Source organism: Phragmites australis, chromosome 5, assembly GCF_958298935.1.
Source record: "Phragmites australis chromosome 5, lpPhrAust1.1, whole genome shotgun sequence".
Taxonomy (NCBI): domain Eukaryota; kingdom Viridiplantae; phylum Streptophyta; class Magnoliopsida; order Poales; family Poaceae; genus Phragmites; species Phragmites australis.
In genome coordinates this window covers 18840501-18867198 of record NC_084925.1, presented here as the reverse complement: position 1 = coordinate 18867198, position 26698 = coordinate 18840501, and the positions used below count along the sequence as shown (strand labels likewise).

The following is a 26698-nucleotide window of genomic DNA, read 5'->3' as shown; positions in this document are numbered from 1 at the left end:
TGCTTTGTTGCATATAAAATTAGTTTTAATTCTAGAAAATTGCAAAAAAAAATTATAAATTCTTTTTAACTTGTTTTATGTTGAAAAATAATTCTAGAAAAATTCAATATGCACTCAATATAAATTAAAGCATATTATTACATCACTCATACATGTCCTTCGTACAAAATAAAGCTTAACCTAAATATTATACAAATTTCATCAAATACATGAAAGCTGCTTTCACTGAACGATTAATGCTTCGTTATGGTCGCGGCGTATGTAGGTAGCTTCCGCAGTGTCATCAATGAGAAGCAGTTCGACATTCTCTCCAAAAGGAGGTAGGTCTTCGAATTTGTCGCAGTCTTCGTCGTCGACAATATTCTCAACACCGACGATTTTTCTTTTTCCTTGAAGAACCACGTGACGCTCCTCCTTGTTAGCTGGGTCCGGATCCTTTACATAGAAGACTTGTGCAACATCGTTGGCAAGCACGAATGGTTGTTCTCTGTATCCGACGAGTTTGAGGTCCACGGTAGTCATACCGAACTTGTCGACCTTGACTCCCCCTGTGAGTCTGACCCATTGGCACCGAAACAGAGGGACCATCAACTCGCCATATTCAAGTTCCCAAATCTCCTCTATGAATCCATAGTAGGTCTCCCTGTTGCCAGCGCGGTCACAAGCATCAGTACGGACACCGCTATTTTGGTTAGTGCTCTTGTTGTCTTGTGCTCGCGTATAAAATGTATAGCCGTTAATCTCGTATGCTTGGAATGTGCGAATCGTAGTTGACGGGCCATTTGCCAGCAGTTCCAACAGAGCATCGTCGGTATCCTTACCCATCATGAGTTGATGTAACCAATTACCGAAATTATCTCTGTGCTCTTTTGCGATCCAATCATCTGACTTCGTTGTATTTGTGGAGCGTACCATGCTCACATGCATTTTGACATACGGGATCACTACAACTGCCTGTTGCAGAACTGCGAAGTGTGCTTGAGTGAATGAAGCACGATCTTTGATATGGATTGAAGTATGACCTATCGTCCCTTTCCCCTTTAGCCTCCCCTCATAGCGAGATATAGGCATACCAATCGCGTTCAGTTTCATATAGTCAATGCAAAACTCAATGACCTCCTCCGTACTCCACCCTTGGGCAATGCAACCTTCCGGACGACCTCGGTTACGAACATATTTCTTCAGAACCCCCATGAACCTTTCGAAAGGATACATCTGATGCAGAAACACGGGGCCAAGGCTCTTTATCTCACCCACAATGTGAACAATTAAATGGGGCATTATATCAAAAAATGTCGGAGGGAAAATAGTCTCAAACTGACATATAGTATGGACCACGTCTTCCTACAGCTTTGCCAGTTTGTTCGGATCAATAACCTTCTGTGAAATTGCGTTGAAGAACGAACACAACTTAATGATTGGGTCTCGGACCTTATCCGACAGAATACCTCGAATTGCAACTGGAAGCATCTGCGTCATCATCATGTGACAATCATGAGACTTCATGCCAACTAACTTCGTATCTTTCATGTTTACAAAGTTCCTGATATTGGAGGAGTAACCGGTCGGAACTTTGACATCACGCAAGCAACCACACAGGCGGATCTTCTCTTCCTTGCTCATAGTGTAGCAAGCTGTGGGAAGTTTCTTTTTGCCGTTGTCTAGTTGTATGTAGTGTAGGTCCTTCCTGAGGTTCATTTCTTCCAGGTCCAGCCGTGCATTTAGTGTATCTTTTGTTTTGCCGGGTATGTCTAGTAAGGTACCAATCAAGCTATCAAACACATTCTTCTCCACGTGCATGACGTCGATTGCGTGTCGGACCGTAAGATACTTCCAATAAGGCAGCAACCAAAATATTGACATCTTTTTCCACGTGGGACCATTTTGCCCAGCCTGCATTTTTGTACTGCCTGGCCCCTTTCCAAGTACAACTCTAAGTGTATTAACCATCTTAAATACCTGTTCTCCACTGCGAATCTTTGGAGCTTGATGAAGCTCCATTGTCCCGTCAAAAGCTCTTTTATTCTTGCGGTATGGGTGATCCGGACGGAGGAACCTACGGTGACCCATGAAGATCATTTTCCGGCTGTTTTTTAGCCACCACCCCTCCGTTTCCTCCAAGCCCTGAACACATCCATTGTACCCTTTTACAGTCTGCCCTGATAGGTTACCAAGAGCAGGCCAATCTGAAATCGTCACGAACAACATCGCGTGCAAGGTGAAATTCTCGCGTCTGTACTCATCCCATACTCGTACGCCATCTTTCCACAGTACAAGAAGATCTTCCACCAATGGTTTGAGGTACACATCGATATCGTTGCCCGGTTGATTCGGCCCACTAATCAGTAGAGGCATCATAAGGTACTTCCTCTTCATGCACATCCAAGGTGGAAGGTTGTAGATACAGAGAGTCACAGGCCAAGTGCTATGAGTACTTCTCGTGTTACCGAAATGATTCATCCCATCCATGCTCAACCCGAACCTTATATTTCTCACTTCATCTCTGAATTCCTTGTATTTTGAATCGAATCTCCATTGCATGCCATCAGCAGGGTGTCTAAGCATTCCATCTTTCTTGCGCTGTTCGGCGTGCCATCGCATTAGCTTGGCATTCGCTCTATTAGCAAACAATCGCTTCAAACGGGGGACTATAGGGAAATACCAAGCCACCTTAATGGGGGGTCTTTTCTTCTTTCTCTTCACCCCTACGCCATCGCCCTCGATATCATCAACGCTGCTCTTGTACCGCAGTGCATTGCAAATGCGACACGCTTCCAAGTTTGCATCCTCACCGCGGAACAACATGCAGTCGTTTCCACATGCATGTATTTTCTCTACTTCCAATCCCAATGGGCAAACAACCTGCTTGGCATGGTACGTGTTTTCGGGCAACGCGTTCCTCTCTGGAAGCAATTCCCTCAAGAATTCTAACAATTCATTGAAACCCTTATCGGCCTAACCATTGCTAGCCTTCATTTGCATCAGTGTCAGCACCACATGCAACTTGCTATGCTCATCTTTACAGTTCGGGTAAACTGGTGTTTTAGAGTCCTCTATCATGCGCTGGTACTTTTGATGTTGTCTTTCAATGGTGAAGTCCCCCTCCCCATCGCGCAACATTTGTTCTATGCCTTCTTCATTGTTGCCAACAAAACTGTCCCGATCATCGTTCTCGACAAAAGTATCTTCAAATGCCGACATATCGAAGTCTTCGTTAGCCGTCGGATAGTTGACTCCGTCACCTTCGACTGTTGGTTGCCCTTCACGCCCAACATCTGCAAGTTCACCGTGCTCAGTCCTACGGGTGTAGCCAGCCTTAAAACCCCTGCGAATCAAGTGTGCACGGATCTGCTCTATGTTTGAAAACTGCTTCTCATTCTTGCAGTCGACACATGGACAACATATATAGTGCTCGTCACGCTTCCCTTTTGGCTTCTTGTACACCGTGGCAGCCCTAAAAAAAGCCTCGATGCCAACAATGAACTCTGGCCCTCGTTCCTTGTACATCCATGACCGGTCTATCTGCAAATCATTATAATTAAACACATTGGACTTATAATCATTAAACATTTCAAAATCTAGAACATATTCATCGAATTACCTCGCATCCTGATTGGTCCATATTTGAGGGCCCATCTCCTTCCGGTATTTGGGCCGGGTCGGGGGACCCGCCTTCCAAAGGCTGCCGAGTCTGATTGCGACCCGTGGGTGGACGTGCCATCCCTACAACACAGTATTTTATGAACTGTACATGTTAAATTCAGTATGTTGATTAATTAACTGATGAAATTCATCGGATTATTATTAAAATTCATGACTTTAAAAAATATACGCAATACACATACCAGAAAATTAGAGCTAGATTTTAGAGACATTTTACAAATACCTCCCTGATTTTTTATTCTTTGGATGCCACTCGAATGACAGTTCTAGCGGTATTTTTGCAATTTTTGAATGGCAATAATGGTTCAACAAGTTGCAAAGTTGCAACTCGTTAAATCATCTACAATAATAAAATTACGACCTTTCTCTAATTTATATGGATATTTGAGCTCTTGCTCATTTCAAATTTCAACACCAACTAACAACCACCTAAATTCAAACCTAGAGAAATCTAACAACTAAAATCCAACTAAGAATCAAATTTAGATCATCTCTATACATATAACAATGACAAAGTTGCAAAATTTACCTAAATTATATCTCAACTACATCTCTAAATCCATAACCATGGAACAAGCACCATCCATCATCAACCCTATAGCAAATTACCAAGAAATCTATCCAAAAATAAAATATAGATCTCACTAACCTTAAAACAGTTGACTCCTCCAAATTTTGAAGGCTCCCACGCAAAAAAAAAAACCTTGAATCGCCAAAAAAATGGTAAGGAGGCGCTGTAACACTGGGCTGCGACGGCGGCGGCTCTGTTCTGGGTCGAGACGGGGAAGAAGATGGGCTATATATACTGTAGCAGGCTTTCAGTGCCGGTTTAAAGACAAACCGGCACTGAAATACCACTATCAGTGCCGGTTCTTAACTCCAGGCCCTCGATCGTGGCCGGGAGTTTTAGAACCGGCACTGATACCTCTTTCAGTACCGGTTCCTTTGAACCGGCACTGAAGGTGGCGACTATTATGTGGGGTTCTGTAGTAGTACAATCTACCATAAAAAATGTTAGTATGTTACCAAACTGTCAACATGCAGCAAGTAAGCATCATTTTTTCAACATGACAAATGACAAATCACACCACAAGTTCATAGAAATAACATCAAAAGTTCAACATAACAACATCATATTTTTAAAACACAACACTCTTATTTCTCAGTAGTCATCATCATCAAGGTTGAATCCATCCAAATTCTTGCCATCCATATTCAAAGTAGCAACCCGTTGAGCTTCACCATTATCATCAAGGCGTCATCAACATCATCATCATGAAGAATAAAATCTTCATCATCATCTTCACCTCTTGAATCCGAGTATGGTCCATTTTCTTTGACCACCCTTGGTGTAGAAGTAGAAGTTGGACACCAAAAATAGCCTCTAGGAAGATTGTCACGTCCCAAATCATTAATTATGTAATTAAACATAATTACACTTTTAAACATTATGTTTAATTTTGTGTAATTATAATTGGTAATACTAATGCACTTCATTAAATTTTAATTGGATGAGAGAAAAAAAATCTGAGAGGGAAAAGAATGAAATTCGCAGTCAAAACGGACCTTTTTCTCTAAAACATGGACCTCACATGTGGGCCAACCACTCAAGTGAGCACCCCCACCTGCTCTCTCTCCTCCCTCACTCCCCACACCTCCACCTTGCAGCTGCAGCTGCAGCTCACCCCCTCCCTCTCACACCCCTCTCTAGCTCTCTCACTCTCCCTTAGATTTCTCTCTCTAGGAGCCAGGCTAAGTTATGCATGTGGTACCATTACATTCTCTAGCTCGTGAGCTGCTCATCTATCCAATTCATTTTCATTTTCCCGAAGGATTCAAGCTGATTTTGATTATTTTTGGTGATTAGGGTTGAAATATGAAGAACACCATAATTCTTCGTCTCCCGAGCGTTTACTTCATTCTCCGGCAGTCACCCAACTTCACAAGTATCTTGGGTAAGTCCCTTAGGTTTCCCATGGCATGAATTCGTGATTTGGGTGGTCGATTTTGAATTAGAGCAAAGTCCATGAGTTTTGAAGTTTAGACCAAAATGAGGATTTAGATGAGATTTGAGTTAGAAATCGAGTTAATAGGTTGATGAGTGAATTCTAGACTCTATAAACTATTTTAAACATGTTCCCCTTTGAATTGGAGAGGATTGCAAATCGATTTGGCAAAGTTTTTCCCTAAAATGTTGCTTTTCTGGACAGTCCAGACAATTTTTCGGAGGTTCCACCGTCCGGAACTTCCGCAGAAATTCGCGGATCTTCTGCAAAAGTTCGGAACTTCCACATAAATCTGCAGAACTTCCGCAATTACTATTCATTAGGTGGTCCAAAAGTTGTAAAATTCATAATAAATTCTCCGTAGCTCCAAAAATTATGAAACCAATTTTGTTTGTTTCATAATAACCTAATCTACCTATTAAAAATGTCCCTATCCATGAAAGAATTATTTAACTTTCTAAGATAAATTAATTAGGTTAAGGCTTCATTAATTCACCGTTGGTTCTTTGTGAGTCCAAAATTGATGAATCCAATTTTGCTAGTTTTCTTATGACTTTTTCTATCTAGGAAAAATATTTTAAGCCATTATATACATATTGTAGCATATATTTGCACTTCATTCATACTCATTGCATTGCCCGCGTTGATCCTTTTTAGAGAACGCCGATCCGTCGATCCCAGAGGCCCAGGATGATCCCGACACGCCCCACCTATTTGAGCCAGTGCATCAAGGCAAGCAACTAAGCATATTGATCCATCTTGTGTAATTGAATAAGTCAAAAATTGATGAAATATGCTTATGTATATATGCATGTTTGGCGAGTTAGTGTCGGGTACCAATAGGTAGAACATATGTCGATTGCATTCTTCTACTTTGAATACTTGTGTATTTACATTCCTTGTAACCTTGAGATGTTGTCAATTTCTAGGTATGAGTTCGAATTATATGCTTAGCCATGCTTAGGTCATTCGGTAGAAGTCGAACGACGGCGCATCCCATTGTTCGCGAGCATTGGACCTTCTTATGATTATATACACTTGTTGAGATTGAGATGGTTGTATGAGTGGTGAGTATGAGACGAGGTGTGGACGGTGCTAGGAGGTGTTTTGTCCTACCCAGATGAGGAGTTCTCCTAGGTAGGTTGGTAGAGGAAACCGGACACTGTAGACTGCTTTACGCCGGTTAAGCACCGATCGTCGGTGTTGTCGGTTTTAGTATTTACCTTACTCACCACATGCCGATCTAATGGTAAGACAAGCTGAATACCTTCACAACTATGACTTTTTGGGCGTGGACATCGATGGTACTAGTTTGCTCCGGGAGTAGTTCTAGTACCATCGCACCGAGCGATGCATGATCCAAACGGTTGGGGCTGGATAGAAAAGGCTGTCACGAGTACTCCCTTGTGTGTACTTTGATCGGTGGCATAAGCCGAATGGTCATCGTGTCGTGTGGGTCCGGGAGTATCCCCCTGCAGGTTGTATAAACGGTTCGAACTGCCGCGCTCTAGGTCATGAGCATGCTTTTGTCCATCTGCATCGGTCGTAGAGTTTTGAGTATGGTTTGTAGTTCGGTATGTGGGAGATAGTGATGTTGGTTCTTGTTACTTATTGATACACATGTTGGTTACAGTTACACTTGTTTAGCTGTTAGTTGCAGGGTAGTTTTCATATGTTTTGGTTCAGTTTCAGTCGTTCACACATATGTCTAGGATGCTTAGTGCATATGTTTTACCTAAGCTGTGACTCATCCTTGCTAATGATCAATGCATGATCCTTGGATTCAAGCTATGTATATATGCTCTATATGGTTTAAGTCTTGCGAGTACCTTCGTACTCATGCCTGCGCTTTCAGGTACTCCTGCTGCTGAGGAAGAGGCTATTTTTGGCTACTTCGTGCCTACCGATCTTGGTGGCGGGCAAGAGTAGTGCATCATACTCTGAAAGTGGAATTTTTGAGACGGTGTCTAAGGGCATGCGACGCCGTTCTCTTTTGTTGTTTATAAGTTTAACTTTCCGTTGCGTAGTTCTTTTGTGGTTAGGAGTTAAGGGATTTTGTCTCCTCCAAGCTCGCTTTTGTTGTAAATTGTTGAAATCAGTTGCATGCTTAATACTTGTAATATAAATGTTAATTATTGTAATATAAATGTTAATTACTTGCTCTTTCTTAAACTATGTTGTGATGCTAAATGTTGGAAGGCATGTGTTTCGATCTTGGGCACAAAACACATGCCGGGACTACCGGGATGATATTCTGGTTGATCATCGAGGTTGTGATTGTGAATAATGATCCTCCTAGTGATTAATTAGAATATTATTTGGATGGCTCCCCACATAGATTTCGACCTTTAAGCATGCGTGATGCACCAATAGCGCCATCAATAGGCTCGAATGTAAGGCCATCACACCAACCATAAACTTAAACCGGTTTGGCCAATGGGTCCACCCATTCATTGCTCCAATCAAATTTCTCTATGACTAAAGGATCATAGTTGCAGCCTTCCACTCATTCATTGCCCCCATCCATATTGCTTCCAACCTCCTCATACTTCTAATTTATCTACTTCTTTCACGCTCTCCTCCAACAAGGACACCCTTAACTCATGGTAACTAGGAGGCTTGTATCCAGGACCGTATTGTCCAATGGACTCACACATGACCTCAAAGCTCTTTGAGTTTACGGCATTAAATGGTATGCCACACTCATAGAAGAACGTTGCTACATGCATGTTCACGACATATCTTTCTTCCTTAGTTCTCAGCTTTGACTCAATGGAAACTTGAGAAGAAATGACCTTTGTATGTCTTTGCTGAACAACATCTTCTAGGCTTTTTCAAAGCATAGTAGCAATAGACTTGTTTTGCTTCATTTTAGTGCCACAACCATGAAATTAAGGGCATATTGTTTCCTATTGGCTGTTGTCCCAGAACTTGGCACACCAAAGGGCCTAGAGGTAGTGGTAGAGCCAACCCCAGCAGAGGCAGGGGTAGAGCCAACACTGCTTGCTACCTCAACTACATCATCCCCTCCTTCATCATCATCTAAGTTAAGTGGTATGTTTCTTCTATTTTTGTTCAGATAATATGCTTTTCTTTCATTTCTTTCACGATTGTTGTTGTAGTCCTGATAATTTCCTATCACAAAGTGAACATTGCACCAAATATCTGTTCAAAATGCATACTTCCATCCCAGGTGTTTAGATTTTTCCTTCCTTGTAGGATCCTTCTTTGGATCTGAAAGTGAATCTAGACCCCCCATGTGGGTTTTGATGATTGATGATAAGAGATTAAGGGACTAATATATTCAATGAGTATTTGAATAGGTGAAAGTCCCATTGATGAAAGCATCATGATGTTAGTGACCTCCAAAAATTGAAGAAATAAGACGGTGAATGATTTTTACCTTTTAAAGTACTTTTTTATATTTGAATTGAGTATAGGACCACCGTACTATTAAGAGTGGTGCAATGTAGCAGCTTTATCATGAATTTAGTGCTCAAAATGATCTACACTCAATTTAGAGAGAGACACAATTCACAATATGGACACCGAGTCAAAAGCATCTTAGTGAAATCGGAAGTTCCGAGCAAGTCGAATAGTCTGAAATTTGAGAACTCTAGGTTCTCAAGTTGCTGTTTTAATTAACATTGGAAGTTTTGATGTTTTCGTCGGAAGTTCCGACCAGGGTCAGAACCTCTGGTTTCTACCAACTTAAAGTTCTCGGGTTTGAATTAAAACTCATATATTGTCTGTTTTGACATTTGGATCAAAAGTTCCAATAGGGGTCGAAACATCCAGTTTTTGTGGACATATGACTCTCAGTTTTGATTTAATTTCTAGATCAGAAGTTCCAATCCATATACATCGGATGTTCTGATGTGGTTAACATACTAGTTCTGACTTGGGAAGTGAATACATCGGATGTTCCGATCGTGGGGATTGGAAGTTTCAATGTGGGCTAAAAAGTTATCCAACGGCTAGTTTTTGAAGAGGTATATTTATACATCTCATCCCCTCTCCACTTCCAACCCTTGCCCATTTCAAATCTGAGCTTACATCTGAAGCAAAAGTCCCTCTCCTCTCCCTAGAAAGTGATTCATCTTTAGAGAGAGATTTGAAAAGAGAGATTGAGTGCTAGAAAGAAAAGAGTTCATTTTTTAGCATTAGGGTTCATCTCTGAGCTTTTCTGCTTGTATTTATTTCCCTTGGAGATCGAGGACTCCTAGATGGCTAAGAGTTGCTCATGAGCCACCGACTCATTTGTGGTGAGTTGTGAGAAGGATTGTGAAGGCCAAATTTTGCCTCCACAAGGAAAGAAATACCACAAGAAAGCCGATGAGAGCTTTGTGCAACCTCAAGAGAAATTTTTTTAAAAGAGATTCGGCTCAAGTGTGATCAAGTCTCTCAACGGAGACGTAGGATACCCTCAAGGATCTGAACTTCAGGAATAACATCGATTTTGTCTCCGCTTTTGGTTATTTCACTTATTTTCAAACCTTATTGCAAGTTCTTATATTGCTTAGTGTAAATCCTTGTTGTGTTTATCTCATATAGGATTGCATCTTATAGCTTGGCTTAGAATAGCTTTAATTTTGTAATTAATTTAATTAAAGCAAAATTTTAGCCTATTTTGAGAAAAATAGAAAAAGGCCTATTCACCCCGTCTAGACTGTCATCCCGATCATTCAAGATCATATTGCTCGGTATGCTTTCTTCAATTTGTGCCAACCATGGCATTTGTTGCTCTACTTGCCGCATTAGTCATCACTTCCTTGTGTCTTTGTTTTTCCTATAAAATAAATTGCTCAGTAGTCAGTACTCACATTGGAGGAGAGGGAGACGATGGAGTTACTCAATACTCCCACTTGAGCCTGGTTGAATTGCCCTGGAGCAAAGGGAGGTGATAGGTTTGCCCTAGAGCAAAGGAGGGTAGTAGGCAGTGGGGACTAAGGAGGCGATAATGGCGGTGTGCCAGAGCAGAAGCAATGTAGGAGGTGGGGACTAGGGAGGCAACGATGGCGGACCGACAAATCTCGTCTTTTGGAGAAGAGGAGACGATGGGGAGTCCAGGGACTATGGAGGCGGGTGGGCAATGATGATGGCGTGCTAGACTAGAGCAACTAAGGTCAGGACTGGAGAGGTGGGTAGGTGGTGACAATGACGTGTTGGACTAGTGCAATAGAGGAGGTGGAGATAGGGGGGAGGTGATGACGACTGATCTCTTCTTCTAGAGCAGATGAGGCGGTGACGATGACGATGCTGGAGACGATGGCGACGGTGGGGAGGGGGAAGCGATGGTGGCGGTGGACCTCCTGCACTCGCTTATGCTTCCCTGTTCCTTTGCGCGCTCTCTCTACTTTTGGTAACTTGTTGAATTGCATCGTCTCTTATAGTTGCCAATAGAGCTTGCGGCAGTAAATGATTACAGGGAAGAAGTGGAAATGCAGTTCCCTTTGATTTCACCAATTCCAAATGTTTCAAACTAGAGTATTGTTGGATTAATTTCTCCATGCTAAATTGGAAAAATGCAAAGCTAATACTATGTTATCTATAGTCATACAAAATATTGCTTGAACGCTGCGATAGAAGTAGAGAATATACCCTTTTATCCCTCGGTTTTGAGGCTATTCCTTTAATTTTGCATGATTCCCTTTGAATCTCGTATTGCACGAGTTTGGACATCAAGTCAAATCCATCAGACGCTCTCGGGTGCTCCCGTTGCAACATTTCACCATACCTTCCACAGCAAATCAAAATAACAGCTGCCACAAGACATCGTGATTTAAATAAAAAACCAAGAAAAAACTCCGAATCAGGATCGGAAAATGAGTTGCTAATCATGCAAGGGATCTCCTCCCACGGTGGATAAACACATATTGCAAGAAAGAACGCTGCAACAAATAAAAACTGTTATTACAACAACTGAAGAAACCATTTCCAACAGAAGTTAACTGCGGTGGACATATTACCCGCAACAAAAAGAGCAAATTCACTATACGGAAACTGCAACAGACGAAAACACTAATTGCAACAAAATCGAGAAAACTGTTCCAACAGAGAAAAAACATGAAAAATCTTGATGTTGCACATGTTCTTGCTCACTGTTGCACACATGAAATCAAAATGTTGCAGTAATGAATTATCATTGCAACATCTAGACAAATATAGTCTCAACATCTAAAATGAACTATTGCAATAAAATTATATAAAAAAATACTGATGAAGCCTACCCGTCCTCTGCCCTCGTAGCTTTCGAGTCCGAGATCAAGGGTGCAGAGAAAGAGGTGGCCCGGACGGAGGAGAATGATGGTCGACAGCTCAAGTGCTTGGAAGCGCTGTCGCCCGCATCCGCTCGCTCTCAATCTTGTGGGCGTCGATCCCCATCTCTCTCCCATTGCCTCTCGTCCTCTCCTCTCGTTCCCTCGCCTCTCGGCGCAGATCGCGCGTCGCCCTTCAGCTGCCGCCCACCCTTAGCTTTCTGCGTGCTGCCTCTCAGCCGTGGCTGCTCCTCGCTGCATGCCGTTGCCTGCCACCTGTTGCCCCTCAGCCGGTCGCTGGTTGTCCATGCCGTCGCTTCCACCAACGCGAATCTTCTCCAATGCGGCAACGCTGATGTGCGTGCGCAGCTGGGGAGGAGGCAACATACGAGGGAAGTGCTTGCGAGGAGATGTGGACCAAGCTCCGACGTAGAGGAGACACGAGAGCTCATGAGACGACGTCAATTTTGTGGCAGTGAGGAGGACACGTGGTGTGGATGAGGTAGAGCTGTGTGAGATTCTGTTTGTTCTCTAAATTCTGGATTGTGGATTGTAGAAGTTATCTTTAGTGAATTATGAATTGTGCCATAATTCAAGTATATATTTGTAGAATCTACTTTTAGAATCTAACTATTTATTTGTAGAATCTACAATCCACAATCCGGAAGCAAACAAATAGGGCCTAAGTCTTTCCGCTCTAAGGGCTATTTGGGAAACAGGATTGTAAAAACACATGAATCAAAAAAAAATATATGAATAGGATTTGCCGATCAGTGAAAAACAGAGGATCGAGAAACGTATAAATTGTAGGAGATTGATTGTTTAGAATGTAGGAATAAGACCCGAGCGCTCATGGAGATGATATCAATTTTGTGGTGGTGACCGTGGTGTGGATGAGGTAGAGCTGTCTGCTACTTTTCACTTTAAGCGTTATTGGGAACGCAGGATTAGAAAAACACGGGAATAAGAAAAATACAAAAATATGATAGGGTGGTGGGTGGAAAACAGAGAATTAAGATATGTAAGAATTGTAGAAGATTAATTGTTTAGAATGCAGAAATGACATAACAGGAAACCAACTAATGATGCGCGATTTGCCTCGATCCTGTTGCTGCTCCTGTTGTTAGCTGCTTCTGCATCAGTGCTAATGACGAGTGTTTGCCTCGATGCTACGCGAACCAGCGGGAAAAAATGAGCTTCCACTGGATTTTCATTTCCCGTAAAATTACCGAACTTTTGCAGGATCACCACAGTGTTCCTGTGAAATTCCTTTTCCCAGTTCCTGCAAACCAAACGGCTTGAACAGTGCAGATTCCGGAGGAACGAGCAATCCTGTGAAAATCCTCTGAGAATCCCATGAACCAAAGGGGCCCTAAAAATATCAGCATGTGCACTTGCATTACTGCATAAGCAGGTGAAAGCTAGCCACTTTGCCACTAGCTACCAATCTATGCCAAATTTTATAGATAAAGATGTTATGTTACTTTTCTCATGGAAATGATCCTGGACAATTTTGTTATTCTAAAATTTGAATATTTGATCTGGGTTGCAATAGACTTTTATGTTTACTTGTTTAGGATGATCAACATGTTAAAGGAAGAAAAGCTATGATCAAGTCACTAACAGATAGCACATTCAAGCGGAACGAGTATGAGTCGGCATCAAAATGTTATGGTTTGGTAAGTCTTCGCACCTTATCTATAGTAGTTTAGAAGATAACCTATGCTGGAACCAATAGGAAAACGTTATTGGTCTCAAAATGGATAGGAGAAAACATCATCTTGGTAGCCAACTAGTTTTTTCCTCTAATTTCCATCAGTTAACAGATAGACAATGTTCTTTTTTGAGATCAAGAATAGACAGTGTTCTGGAAACTCAATAGCGAAAACGATGCTAGAGTTCAATCTTTTTTAAAGTGATTATGAGTTTTGATGCAGTTATGAGTAGGATAGATATGCTAATGGATGAACTAAAGTTTACACCATCTCCAGCCCTTATCTAACTAGGAATGCTCTAAAATACACACTTTAACTATTTGAAGTAGAATGGAAGCAGATTCCAACGTGGGATCGATGTAGATTGTAGGGGCAATGGGGAATGTCATATTGCTCGGACAAGCTTAGATTAGGAGAGCAGAACATCTGGTAGTAATTAAAAAATAACTTTAAAAATTTCTGCATCTTTTTTGAAAACATGTGTCTAAAAAGTTTGTAGATATGTCTCTATGACTATATATATCTGCTGTCACGTGCGAACTCTATTGTCTACACATAATTGTTACAATGTAGTTTCCATTTGTTATCATCTAAGCTTGGGAAATGCAATTGTATAACCTGTCATGTTTGACCATAGGTGATAGATTTTGCACCGGACACAACGTTATATTCAAACAGGAGCCTCTGTAAACTGCAAATGGGTAATGGTGAAGGTGCTCTGTTAGATGCTTTGTGCAGGATGATCCGACTTGACTGGGCAAAAGCTAGCTATCGTCAGGCTGCAGTTCACATGCTACTCAAGGTGAGATCACACTTCTGGCTTGCCAATCTGTTATTTACTTCACATTTAGCTGAGGTGTGGCTATGTCTAATGTGTCTGGATGTGCTATGTCCAGTCTCCAGGAGTACTGCGCAAAAGCTGGATCCTGGAATTGATGAGATCGAGAGAGAACTGCGGTAAGCCTTCTACCTTTTGTTTGTCTCTTTTGAGTATCTGTCTTCCAAAAAAGGGTAATAGATTGATAACGCACTATTGTCATAATAATCACAAGCAGTTGCATTGACCGGCAACACGAGTTGTCACAATCGAAGAAATGGTTTTTATTTTCAATATCTCTGTATGCCATTCTATCATAACTTCAGTTCTGTGATTACAATTGAGTAGTTGACATTTTCTTTCATTCATTCATTTTATTTTTGCAGGAAGGCTATGGAATTGACGCAGATCTCTCCTGATGAAGACCAGCAGTGAAGCATGGCCGTCTGACTTCAGCATGCGCTGGTTGCAGTAGAGTAGCTTTCAGCTGGATGACTCCTAATGATTATGATTAGTTAGGGACCAAACATTCTAGCCTCTTTAGCAAGTAGCATTCTGTCAAGTGTCTGATGAAAGTCTGGAGGAAAGTCGTTGAAGCGTTTTTCTTCAGCTAGGAGTCTAGGACATTTCTATGAACTTATCGCCAAGTCACTGTAAAATTATATGAACCTAAAACTGCCAAAGAGCTATTTTTGCCTTTTGATCTGTAAGTTTGTAGCAGGCTATGGTCCTAACTGTCGTGATGTTCGTTGTTCTAGCAAGGATCCGTGCTCGCCACAATAAAAGCTTATCAATAATGCTCGAGTTTGAAGAAACATTGTCTTCACTGGAACGCACGATAGCGTGGCTTCGTTCTGGGTTGGGGTGGCTCAGACAAGGGGATGCTAATACTTCTTTCATTCATTTTCATGCTAAGCACCGCAAAAGAAAAAAAAAATTCATCCCAAAATTGTTGTCTAATGATCAAGTCCTCACGAACCATAAAGATAAGGAACGTGCCATCTTTGATTTTTATTCCAGCTTGCTCGGTTCTTCAGAACAGCAAGCATTTTCGCTTGATCTGGATGAATTGCAGCTACAGCCACATGATCTGGAGCTCCTTGATGCGCCATTTACGGAGGAGAAATTTTGGGAAACCATCAAACAACTGCAGATTTTACAAAAAGTGTTGGCCAATCTTCAAACGTGAAATCATGGCAGCAGTAAGAGAAGTTCGACAGGGAAATGTTAGGAATCTGAGGCTGCTACACACTGCATTCTTAACCTTGTTACCAAAGAAAGATGATGCCGTCCAAGTGAAGGATTACAAGCCCATTAGTCTTATACATAGCTTTGCTAAACTTCTGGTCAAAATGATGGCAAACCAGCTTTCTGGTAGACTTCAACAGATGTTATCTCCTAATCAGAGTGCATTCGTGAAAGGTCGATGCATACAAGACATTTTTTTGCTTCTCCAACAAACAACAAGATTTGTACACCGGCAGGAGCCTCGAATTCTTCTAAAGATTGATATTGCAAAAGCCTTTTACTCACTCTCTTGGTCGTTCTTATTGGAAGTCCTCCGTACTCTTGGCTCTGGTCTAATATAGTGTGGCATGATCTATGCTCTACTAGCGGTGTCTACTACTAAAGTTTTACTCAATGGGGTTCCAACATTGACGCAGATTATGGTAGGGATATCCTTTATCTCCTATGTTATTTATCCTTGTGATGGATTTGCTTAACACCCTAATACACTGAAGGTGATATGCTCTATAGGCATCTGTCTTCATATACTATAGAATAATGTGTTATTCCAAGAGTGACTATCGTTTATATTGATTGACAAGTATGTGACTTGTTCATAAAACTCTTTGTTTATATCATGATGTTATTATTAGTCGATCCCTAGTCGCATATCATTGTGATGATACATAAGACCAGCACATGTATTAATTGATGATCATATTTTATAGATCATAGGTATAGAGATACAGATTAATAATTTGAACATTTATGTTAGAGAACATGATGTTGGATAAACCCACTTTAAGATATTGCTGAGATTGTTATTTATGATGTGGGTGTACCTGCGGTATCCTTAGACCTGAGATTGTCATTAATTTTCAGAATGTGTAGTGGCATACTTTGAGGCTACCAAACGCTATTCCGCAACTGGTTAGTCATAAAGGTAGCTTTCGAGTTTGTCATGAAACATGTCGTGGGGTATGAGCGATCAAGATGTAATTTGCCCCTTCTTGATAATGGGAGAAATATCTCTGGGCCCTTCGAGGTAGTTGGATTGAGAAAGTGCATGGCTACATTGATATGATTAAAGAGTTAATCATGATGAATCCACTATTTGATCGAGTGAATGGTCGGGCTATCACAAGGGTGGCACGTATCTTGTCTTGAGCTTGATTGATATCATGAGGCGAAGGGATCGGTGCATGTGTATATCAAGGTTCAGCCGATATGATCTTTTATGTATACTCGGGAGTCAACATGTTCTAGTAGGGACCGCTATTGATTTCGGTTTGAAAAAGTTTTCGAGTCATAGCTGTTTGTACATAAACCTAACGGGTCACACATTTAATGAGTTGGAACAAAACATGCGAATTGGATTCGTATATGGGTTTTGATTGGATTGTGATCCATGAGAAGTTAGAGTCCTAAAGGGCTTCCAACGTAGGAGCCCATTGGCGAGCTCTATATAAGGAGAGGCGTGGGTAGGGCGTGCACAGGTTGAGCCACTCCAAAACCCTAGCCGCAACCTTCCACACAATCTCCTAAAACCCTAGCTACGTGTGCAGTGCTAGCACATCGACACTTGGCATTTCTACCCAATACATGTGTATACTGTAGAGACATTGCTACTATTGCGGTGTTGATCTTCTCAGCGAGTCGAACATGTGTTGGTCGAGGAGCACGACCACCTGCTCGGAATTGGCCGATGAGCATGACCACTTGCTAAGAGTTGGTCGAGGAGTGTGATCACATGCGTGGGGCTGGCCGCGCATCTGATCGAGAAGCTACTTGAGGAGTTTGACGCGTACGACGTTGGATTGGTCTACTCTAACTCTTCTTCCGCTACACTGTGCGTCGAGCGGTAATGATCTATGATCTCCTACTAGCATGATTTACTGGGTGAATGTGGTAGAAATTTTTTGTTTTATGCTAGTGTATCCTGCTCATTCCACAATAGTGGTATCAGAGCCATCTTACGTAGTTTTTGATCTGGATCAGTCACATATATGTGTGGTAGTAATAGATTGGATCTATTATTTTAGTGATCAGTTCATGTGATGGATTGGTCACTGCACGGTTTGGTGTAATTGGGATTGGATGAGGTGCGAGTCGATGAAACCATACGACCAAAAGGATTAGCTCGATCTCCCACCTGGCCATATGCGACTTGCCCCTACCGGTTGGAATCACCATCGGGGCTAATAGTACGTGCCGCTTAGTGGTCGGGAGAACAGCAGATCGAGGTTGTACGTGTTGTCGTCGTTTCCAGAAAACCTCACGCGATAGTCAATATGATTGATCCAATGAAAATTGAGGCATTTTGAATGACTCATAATCGGTTTGATATGATCAATCCAATGAGATTTTCATAGTGATATCATAGATACGATCTATGAATTTCTGATATCGTTGGAGGGAAACGATTTCAAAACATATAGTGAAAGTATTTTTTTGTTAAATTGTTTAATGAAAGGTTTACATAAACATAGTGCTAAACTTTGCATATTTATTTCTGTCTATAGATCATGGCACCTACTGTAAACGTCAATTCCAATTTTAATTTGCGTTCGATTCTTGAAAAAGAAAAGCTATATGGAACAAACTTTATTGATTGGTATAGAAATCTAAGAATTGTTCTCAAATAAGAGAAAAATGAGTATGTTCTAGAGGTTCTCTATCCTGATGAACCACCTGATAATGTATCTGCCGCTGATCGGAGTGCTTATGAGAAGCATACCAATGATTCACTTGATGTTAGCTGTCTCATGCTTGCCACTATGTCATCTGAGCTTCAGAAGCAATATGAGAACGTAGATGCTCACGATATGATTGTGGGACTCCGAGGCATATTTGAGAACCAAGCTAGGGCTGAAAGGTTTAACACCTCCAAGTCCTTATTTGCGTGCAGGTTTACAGAAGGCAGTCCAGTTAATCCTCATGTGATCAAGATGATTGGTTACATTGAGAGCCTGGAAAAACTTGGTTTTTCCCTTAGTCCTGAATTGGCTACGGATGTGATTCTTCAGTCGCTCCCTACGAGTTTTGAGCTGTTCATTTTGAATTTTCATATGAATAGTATAGAGAAGAGCATGACTGAATTGCACGGGATGCTTAAGACTGCTGAGAAAAGTATTAAGAAAAGCTCTAGTCATGTGATGATGGTTTAGAAAGATAGCAAGAAAAGAAAGCGCAAGGCTAAGGCTAAAGCGTCATATGAGATCTCGAGCTCAAAGCCTAAACCTGTTGGAAAGTCCAAGGCAGTCCCTACTGCTTCTGATGCTTGCCACCACTGCCATAAGGCTGGTCATTGGTGGAGGAACTGCAAGCTATACTTAGAAGAAGAAGGAAAGTCAGACTTACACTTCAGGTATAAATGTTATTGAAATTAATCTTGCTACTCATCCTAAAGATTCATAGGTATTTGATACCGGATCGATAATTCATACTTGCAAATCGTTGCAGGGACTGAAAAGGACTAAGAAGTGTGCGAGAGGCGAGATGGATGCTTGTGTCGGCAATGGTGCAAAAGTTGCTGCGTTGGCCGTCGGTGTTTATTCCTTATCGCTACCCTCAGGATTAGTTTTAGAATTAAATAATTGTTATTACATTCCTGCCTTGGGCAAGAACATTATCTCTTCTTCATGTTTGAAAGAAGATGGATATGATTTCATAATAAAGAACAAGTGTTGTTCAATTTATTTGAATGGCATGCTCTATAGTAATTGTCCATTGGTGAATGGATTATATATTCTAGATCTTGAGGATGTCCCTGTCTATAACATTAATACGAAGAAGCCTCGGCTTAATGATTTGAATCCCACTTTTATTTGGTATTGTCGCTTAGGTCATATAAATGAGAAACGCATGCAGAGGCACCATAAAGATAGTCTTTTTGATTCATTTGATTTTGAATCATTTGATACATGCGAATTTTATTTACTTGGCAAGATGGCTAAGACGCCTTTCACCCGTCAAGAAAAGAGGTCGAGTGAGTTGTTGGCCCTTGTACATACTGTTGTATGTGAACCAATGAGCTCTATCGCTAGAGGTGGTTTTTAGTACTTCATTACTTTTACCAATGACTTTAGTAGATATGGTTATATCTACCTAATGAGGCACAAGTCTGAGTCCTTTGAAAAGTTCAATGAGTTTCAGAATGAAGCACAAAATCAACTTGGCAAGATAAATAAATTTCTGTGATTTAATCATGGAGGTGAATATTTGAGCCATGAGTTTGGTGATCATCTAAAGCAATGTGGAATTGTTCCACAGTTGACTCCACCGAGGACGCCTCAATGGAATGGAGCGTCTGAACGGAGGAACCGGACTTTGTTGGACATGGTCCGGTCCATGATGAGGCAATCTAATCTTCCATTATCCTTATGGGGATATGCTCTAGAAATTGCTGTGTTCACTTTAAATAGGGTTCCATAAAAAACTATGGAGAAGACACCATATGAGATATGAAGCAAAAAGCATCCCGGGTTGTCTTTCCTTAAGATATGGGGTTGTGAGGTCTATGTAAACGTTTGACGTCAGATAAGCTCACTCACAAATCAGATAAATATTTCTTTGTGGGATATCCTAGGGAAACCAAAGGATATTACTTTTATAACCGGGAAGAAGGCAAAGTGTTTGTCACCTGAAATGGTATTTTTTGGATAAATAGTTTCTCTCAAGGAATTTCAGTGGGTGCATAGTGCAACTTGAAGAGATTCAGGAACCATCAAAAAGTGTTTCAGCTCCTACTGAACCACAATTGGATGTTACAGAATATGTTGTGGAGACACCATCCCCACGACAGTCAGAAAGGATCAGTCGTGCACCTGAGAGGTTTATGTTCTAAGCACGGAGTAGAGTGATATATTATTGTTGGACAATGATGAACCTAAGACCTACTCGAAAGCGGTGGTGGGACCGAACTTTGAGAGATGGCTTGGAGCCATGATATCTAAGATAGAATCCACACACGATAATCAAGTTTGGAATTTGGTTGATCCATCTGATGGTGTCAAAGCAGTTGAGTGCAAATGGGTTTTTAAGAAAAATTTAGATATTGATGGAAATGTTCATATCTATAAGGCACGATTGGTGGCAAAAGATTTCAGGCAGATTCAAGGTGTTGATTATGATGAAACATTTTCGCCCGTCGCAATGCTAAAGTATATTCGGATCATCCTAGCAATTACCACATATTATGACTATGAGATATTACATATGGATGTCAAAACAACTTTCCTTAATGGAAACATAAGTGAGGATGTGTACATGACATAGTTTGAAGGTTTTGTTGATCCAAAAAATGCTAGGAAGATATGCAAGTTGAAAAATTCCATCTATGGGCTGAAGCAAGCTTCTCGGAGTTAGAATCTTCATTTTGATGAAGTGGTCAATGGGTTCAGTTTCATCAAGAATGAAGAATAGCCTTGTGTTTACAAAAGGTCTAATGGGAGCGCACTTGTGTTTTTGGTCTTATATGTAGATGACATATTATTGATCAAGAATGATATTCCGATGCTTGATGCTGTGAAATCTTTGTTTCAGAAGAGTTTTTCAATGAAAGATCTAGAAGAGACAGCATACATATTGGGCATAAAGATCTATAGAGATAGGTCGAGAAGGCTGATTGGATTAAACCAAAGTACATACATTGACAAGGTATTGAAAAGGTTCAATATACTGGATTCCAAGAAAGGTTTCTTGCCAATGTCCCATGGCATCACTATCAGCAAGAGTCAGTGTCCTTCGACCACTGATGAGCTCGAGAGGATGAGTGTGATCCCGTTTGCTTCCGCTATCGAGTCCATCATGTATACCATGCTTTCTACACGCCCAGATGTCCCCTATGCTCTAAGTGTTATGAGTAGATATCAATTAAACCCGGGTGAAGCTCATTGGGTAACAGTAAAGAATATTCTCAAGTAATTGAGAAAAACTATAGATATGTTCCTAGTCTATGGAGGTGACGAAGAGCTCATTGTAAATGGTTACACCGATGCTAGACTAGGATGATTCGAGATCGCAATCTGGTTTTGTTTTTTTCCTCAATGGAGGAGCAGTGACTTGGAAGAGTTCCAAGCAAGAAATGGTGGCCGATTCAACAATGGAGGGCAAGTATATTGTAGCTTCCGAAGCTGCAAAGGAGGCTATTCGGATTTGTCATGAAACATGTCGTGAGGTATGAGCGATCAAGATGGAATTTACCCCTCCTTGATAACGGGAGAGATATCTCTAGACCCCTCGAGGTAGTTGGATTGAGAAAGTTTATAGCCATGCCAATATGATTAAAGAGTTAATCATAATGAATCCACTATTTGATCGAGTGAATGGTCGAGCTATCACAAGAGTGGCACGTATCTTGCCTTGAGCTTGACTGGCATCATGAGGCGAAGGGATCGGTGCATGTGTATATCAAGGTTCAGCCGATATGATCTTTTATGTATACTCGGGAGTCAACATGTCCTGCTAGGGACCGCTATTGATTTCGGTTTGGAAAGGGTTTCCGAGTCGTAGTTGTTTGTCCATGAACCTAACGGGTCACCCACTTAATGGGTTAGAACAAAACATGTGAATTGGATTCATATATGTGTTTTGATTGGATTGTGATCCATGAGAAGTTAGAGTCCTAAAGGGCCTCCAAAGTGGGAGCCTATTGGCGAGCTCTATATAAGGAGCGGCGTGAGTAGGACGTGCATAGGTTGAGCCACTCTGAAACCTTAGCCGCAACCTTCCACACGATCTCCCAAAACCCTAGCCACGCGTGTAGTGCTAGCACATCGGCACTCGGTGTTTCTACCCAGTACGTGTGGATACCGTAGAGACGCTATTGCTATGTCGATGCTGATCTTCTCGGCGAGTCAAATGTGAGTTGGTCGAGGAGCACGACCACCTGCTCGGAGTTGCTCGAGGAGCTTGATCACCTGTGTGGGGCTGGTCACGCATCTGATCGAGAAGCTGCTCGAGGAGTTTGGCGCGTACGATGTTGGATCGATCTACTCCAACTCTTCTTTCACTGCACAATGCATCGAGTGGTAACGATCTATGATCTCCTAGTAGCATGATTTACTGGGTGAATGCAGTAGAAATTTTTTGTTTTTGGCTAGTGTAGCCTGCCCGTTCCCCAACATACACATGGCCAGTGCTGAGGGTTTATTGCAACCTTTATCTACTCAAAACATTCAGCACAGGGTGTCGCTGTATGCGGACGACGTTGTCCTATTACTTCACCCGACCATTGAAGACATGGACATGATTCAAGACATTTTGCATGTGTTTGGTGTTGCTTCTGGGCTCAAGACAAATATACAGAAGAGCAGCATCACTCCAATGCAATGCACAGAAAATGAGCTCTCCATGATTCAGAGATGTCTATCATGCGAACTCAAAGAATTTCCATGCAAATATCTTGGTCTTTCACTTTCTATCAAGAAACCAACAAAGACGAAGTTGCAACCACTTATTGACAAGATTGTAGATCATCTACCAGGTTGGAAAGCTGGGCTATTGACTCATGATGGTTCATGTGGTGCTGACCTTTATGCCGGTTTATCATGCCATCACAATGGACCTTCCAAAATGGCCAGTCAAAGCGATTGATAAAATACGTCATGGCTTTCTCTGGAAGGGGAAAGAACTAATCAATGAAGGTTACTTTATGATCTCTTGGGCAAAATTTTGTAGGCCACAAGAGCTTGGAGGACTTGGCATCCATGATCTCACAACCCTTGGGTGAGCCTTACGGATGCATTGGCTATGACTTCTCAATTTAAAGTGCTGGACAAGCCTTGGGTAGATTTTAAAGTGCCTATCTATGCAAACATGAAGGCTCTCTTCTCAATTTCGGTAGTTTCTTTGGTGGGTAATGAAAGCACCACTCTGTTTTGGACCAATTGATGGCTTCAAGGGCATGTTATCTCTACCCCCAATCTAGCAGCCCTAATCCTTAGGTGGATTGCTAATAAACGCATGGTTCAGCAAGCTCTTCTTGGTTGTTGTTGGGTTCAGGATATCCGAGGAGCACCTTCCATTAGTGCTCTCATAGAATACCTGGATGTATGGGATATCTTGGCTAATGTTGTGCTTCAGCTGGAGGTACAAGATGAACATCGGTGGAGGTTTACAGAGTTTGGACAGTATTCGGCCAAATCAGCATACAACACCTTCTTCCATGGTACTATTCGTTTTGAACCATGGAAACTCATCTGGAAAACCTAGGCTCCGATGAAGTGGCAATTCTTTCTATGGCTACTTGTCCATAATCGTTGTTGGACGACCAATCACTTGGCTAAAAAGGGACTGCCTCATCCAGAGAGATGCCCACTTTGTGAGCAAGTTGATAAATCCATTCAACATATCTTAACCACATGCATCTTCGTAAGACAAGTTTGGTTTCTTCTGTTCAACGATTTGGCCTCCCAGATGTTTCTCCTCAGCTAGATGATGTGTGTTTTAGTGATTGGTGGGTGAGGACATGCAACATGATTACCAAACCGATGAAGCGTGGGTTCAACTCATTGGTGATTCTAGGGGCTTGATTGTTATGAAAGCACCATAACGATTGTGTCTTTATTGGTGCGATGCCGAGTGTTCTCTAAGTCCTGTGCCAAGCTAGAGATGGTACCCGGCTTTGGTGTGACGTGGGTGCTAAAGGGTTGTTGCAACTCAGTGCGAGTTGATCTTGGCGTAGTTAGTTGTCATTATGGTGTTTCAATTCGTGGTAAGTTTTGTAAACTTCCTTAAGCAGGTCTGTTTGTTTGGGTGTACTTGAATCTTTTTTCCTTCCTTAATGCAATGATACATAACTCTTCTATGTGTTTGAGAAAAAAAATGAAGTATTTGTTAGCGTGAGAGGGTGCATCTTCTGGGACTGGATACGGCTTCGTTTGCATCTTCTGGGAAAAATCATCCGTTATTTCACCAGGAATGATCACTTTTAACTTTTGCATTGCATGAGCACCCTGAAACTGTCATCAATACTACTGCTACGGCTGAGCCGCACACACAGGTTGCTTAGGCATTTGTCCGAATTCAGATTCTTCAGAGAACCAATAGGCAATGAGCCCCAGTCAGCCGCTCCAGTCCCTCGTACTCAAGTTGATGTGTACTAATATTTTCGAGTTTCCATTTTGATTTTTAGAGACCATGGACCTATGACTTTATCATAAAAAATCTGGTTATTTAAATACAAACGAAAGATCATGTACTTAAATATGTTTTCCGTTTTCCTTATGACAATACCATTTGCCTGCAGGCTGTTTTTCAATTTTTTATTGGGTCAATTTGTGAAATAGCAAATTTTCTACTGTGCCTAGGGCAATTGGACCGGGTTTACTAGACGGGGATGGCTACGTTACCCGTGCGTAGGTGCATGCTAGCTAACGCGTGATTGCAGCGTGCGCCGCCACACGCTTGTCCCCCCCTCTTACCCTTCTCGTCATGCTCTTTCCCTTTTTCCTATCTTGATGACTAGGACTGTACTTTTAGATGAAAATTGTTAGAGATTTGAACCATGACTTCCAACTTCGAACTACTTTGTTTCACTTTGAACTAAAAACTGAAGCCACTTTAAAGTATTTCAGAACTTTGAATGGCAAACATCAACTTTGAGCTCATTTGGATTCACATTGAAATGAAAATTGAAGCCACTTTGAACTGATTTTTGAGACTTTGAAATGGCAAAAATCAACTTTGGACTGGATTTTGTTCACTTTTGAAGTGAAAATGAAGCCACGTTTAACTGATTTTAAAAACTTTGTATGGCAAAAATCAACTTTGAACTAATTATGATTCACTTTTGAACTGGAATGTGAAAACAATCAATATATACTGAATTGTATTGGTACTATTGAAGTCACTCACATTCCTATGACTTGGATCGTAGTTAACATTGGTATCTACGTACATATTAGCAATTCCTAGCATGAGAGTAAAAAACGTATAAAATCGCTGCAATTATTCAGTGTAATTGTCAAACCAAGTTGTCCTAAACGATTTTATGAGAAGATAAAAAATTTGGTGGTTGCGGGTGAAACAGGTTACCAAAAGTTTCTATTTTTCTTAGATTCACCGAACAAAATTTTCAAGCACGGAAAAAAGCGAACTTCAACTGAAATTTCTTAGGTTTTCAAATTTTGAAATGTATGAAAATTGACAAAACTATGGCAAAAAATTGACACAAATTATATTTGACCATTCTTTTTAACCATACGGAGTCCTACTAATAAACATGGGAAATCAGGTTTATTGGCGGTAACCTGATTTTTTTCCCATGGGTTTAGGAGTACACCTATGGTCAAGCGAGAAGAACAGAGTTGCAGGAGATGCAGAAATCCAGATGGCTGTTGTTGCTTTGATTAAATTTATTTAATGATTGTATTGTCCAAAACCGTCCACAAAACCAATTCCAGCCGATCACGGTAAAGCTTTTAAGTTGCCCTATTTCATAGCACAATGTAAAACTCTAAGGGTACAAAACTTTCAATATAAGTAGGGTTACCTTTCTCTAAAAACACTACATTATAGATGTCAGTGACCCGGGGAGGGGATGGTGTGGGGCAAGCGGACGTGCATCGCGATATTTTTAGTTCTTACTTGTCTGTCTCCATAACTTATAAAATTATCTCCCTTAGCTGTCTTCGCAATGATTTCATCATTATATTTTACAAAATAATTCTACATTTATCAACAATTTCTCTACTGTAGAATTGTTGCAAAGGATGTGCTTTATTATACTGAACCAACAAAACTGGAGTGCAACTCTACTGTAGAACAATTTCTCTACTGTAGTTTTTGAAAATTGTGCAAATAAAAACATACATAAATTTTTTAAAAAATTCTGAAAAAAACCACACCTATATGTGAGGTTATGTTTTACACTCATACAAAAATTTAGGGGCAAACTCTATTCCGTTTGCGAGGTTAAAAAAATGACAATTTTCAAGGGCATTGGCACAAAGGACAAAATATACTGCTCATACCTATTTCCGCTGAAGTTTTTCTCTCTTTTTTTTTGAA

General features: G+C 41.1%; 1 long non-coding RNA gene across 1 annotated transcript; it reads right to left on the bottom strand.

The window, feature by feature from the left end:
- Positions 1-11101: 11101 nt before the first annotated feature.
- Positions 11102-12463, bottom strand: LOC133917488 (uncharacterized). The gene is made up of 2 exons (XR_009909684.1): positions 11900-12463; positions 11102-11560 (listed from the first exon to the last, which is right to left on the bottom strand). It is a non-coding gene; the product is annotated as an uncharacterized LOC133917488 (long non-coding RNA).
- Positions 12464-26698: the final 14235 nt, after the last annotated feature.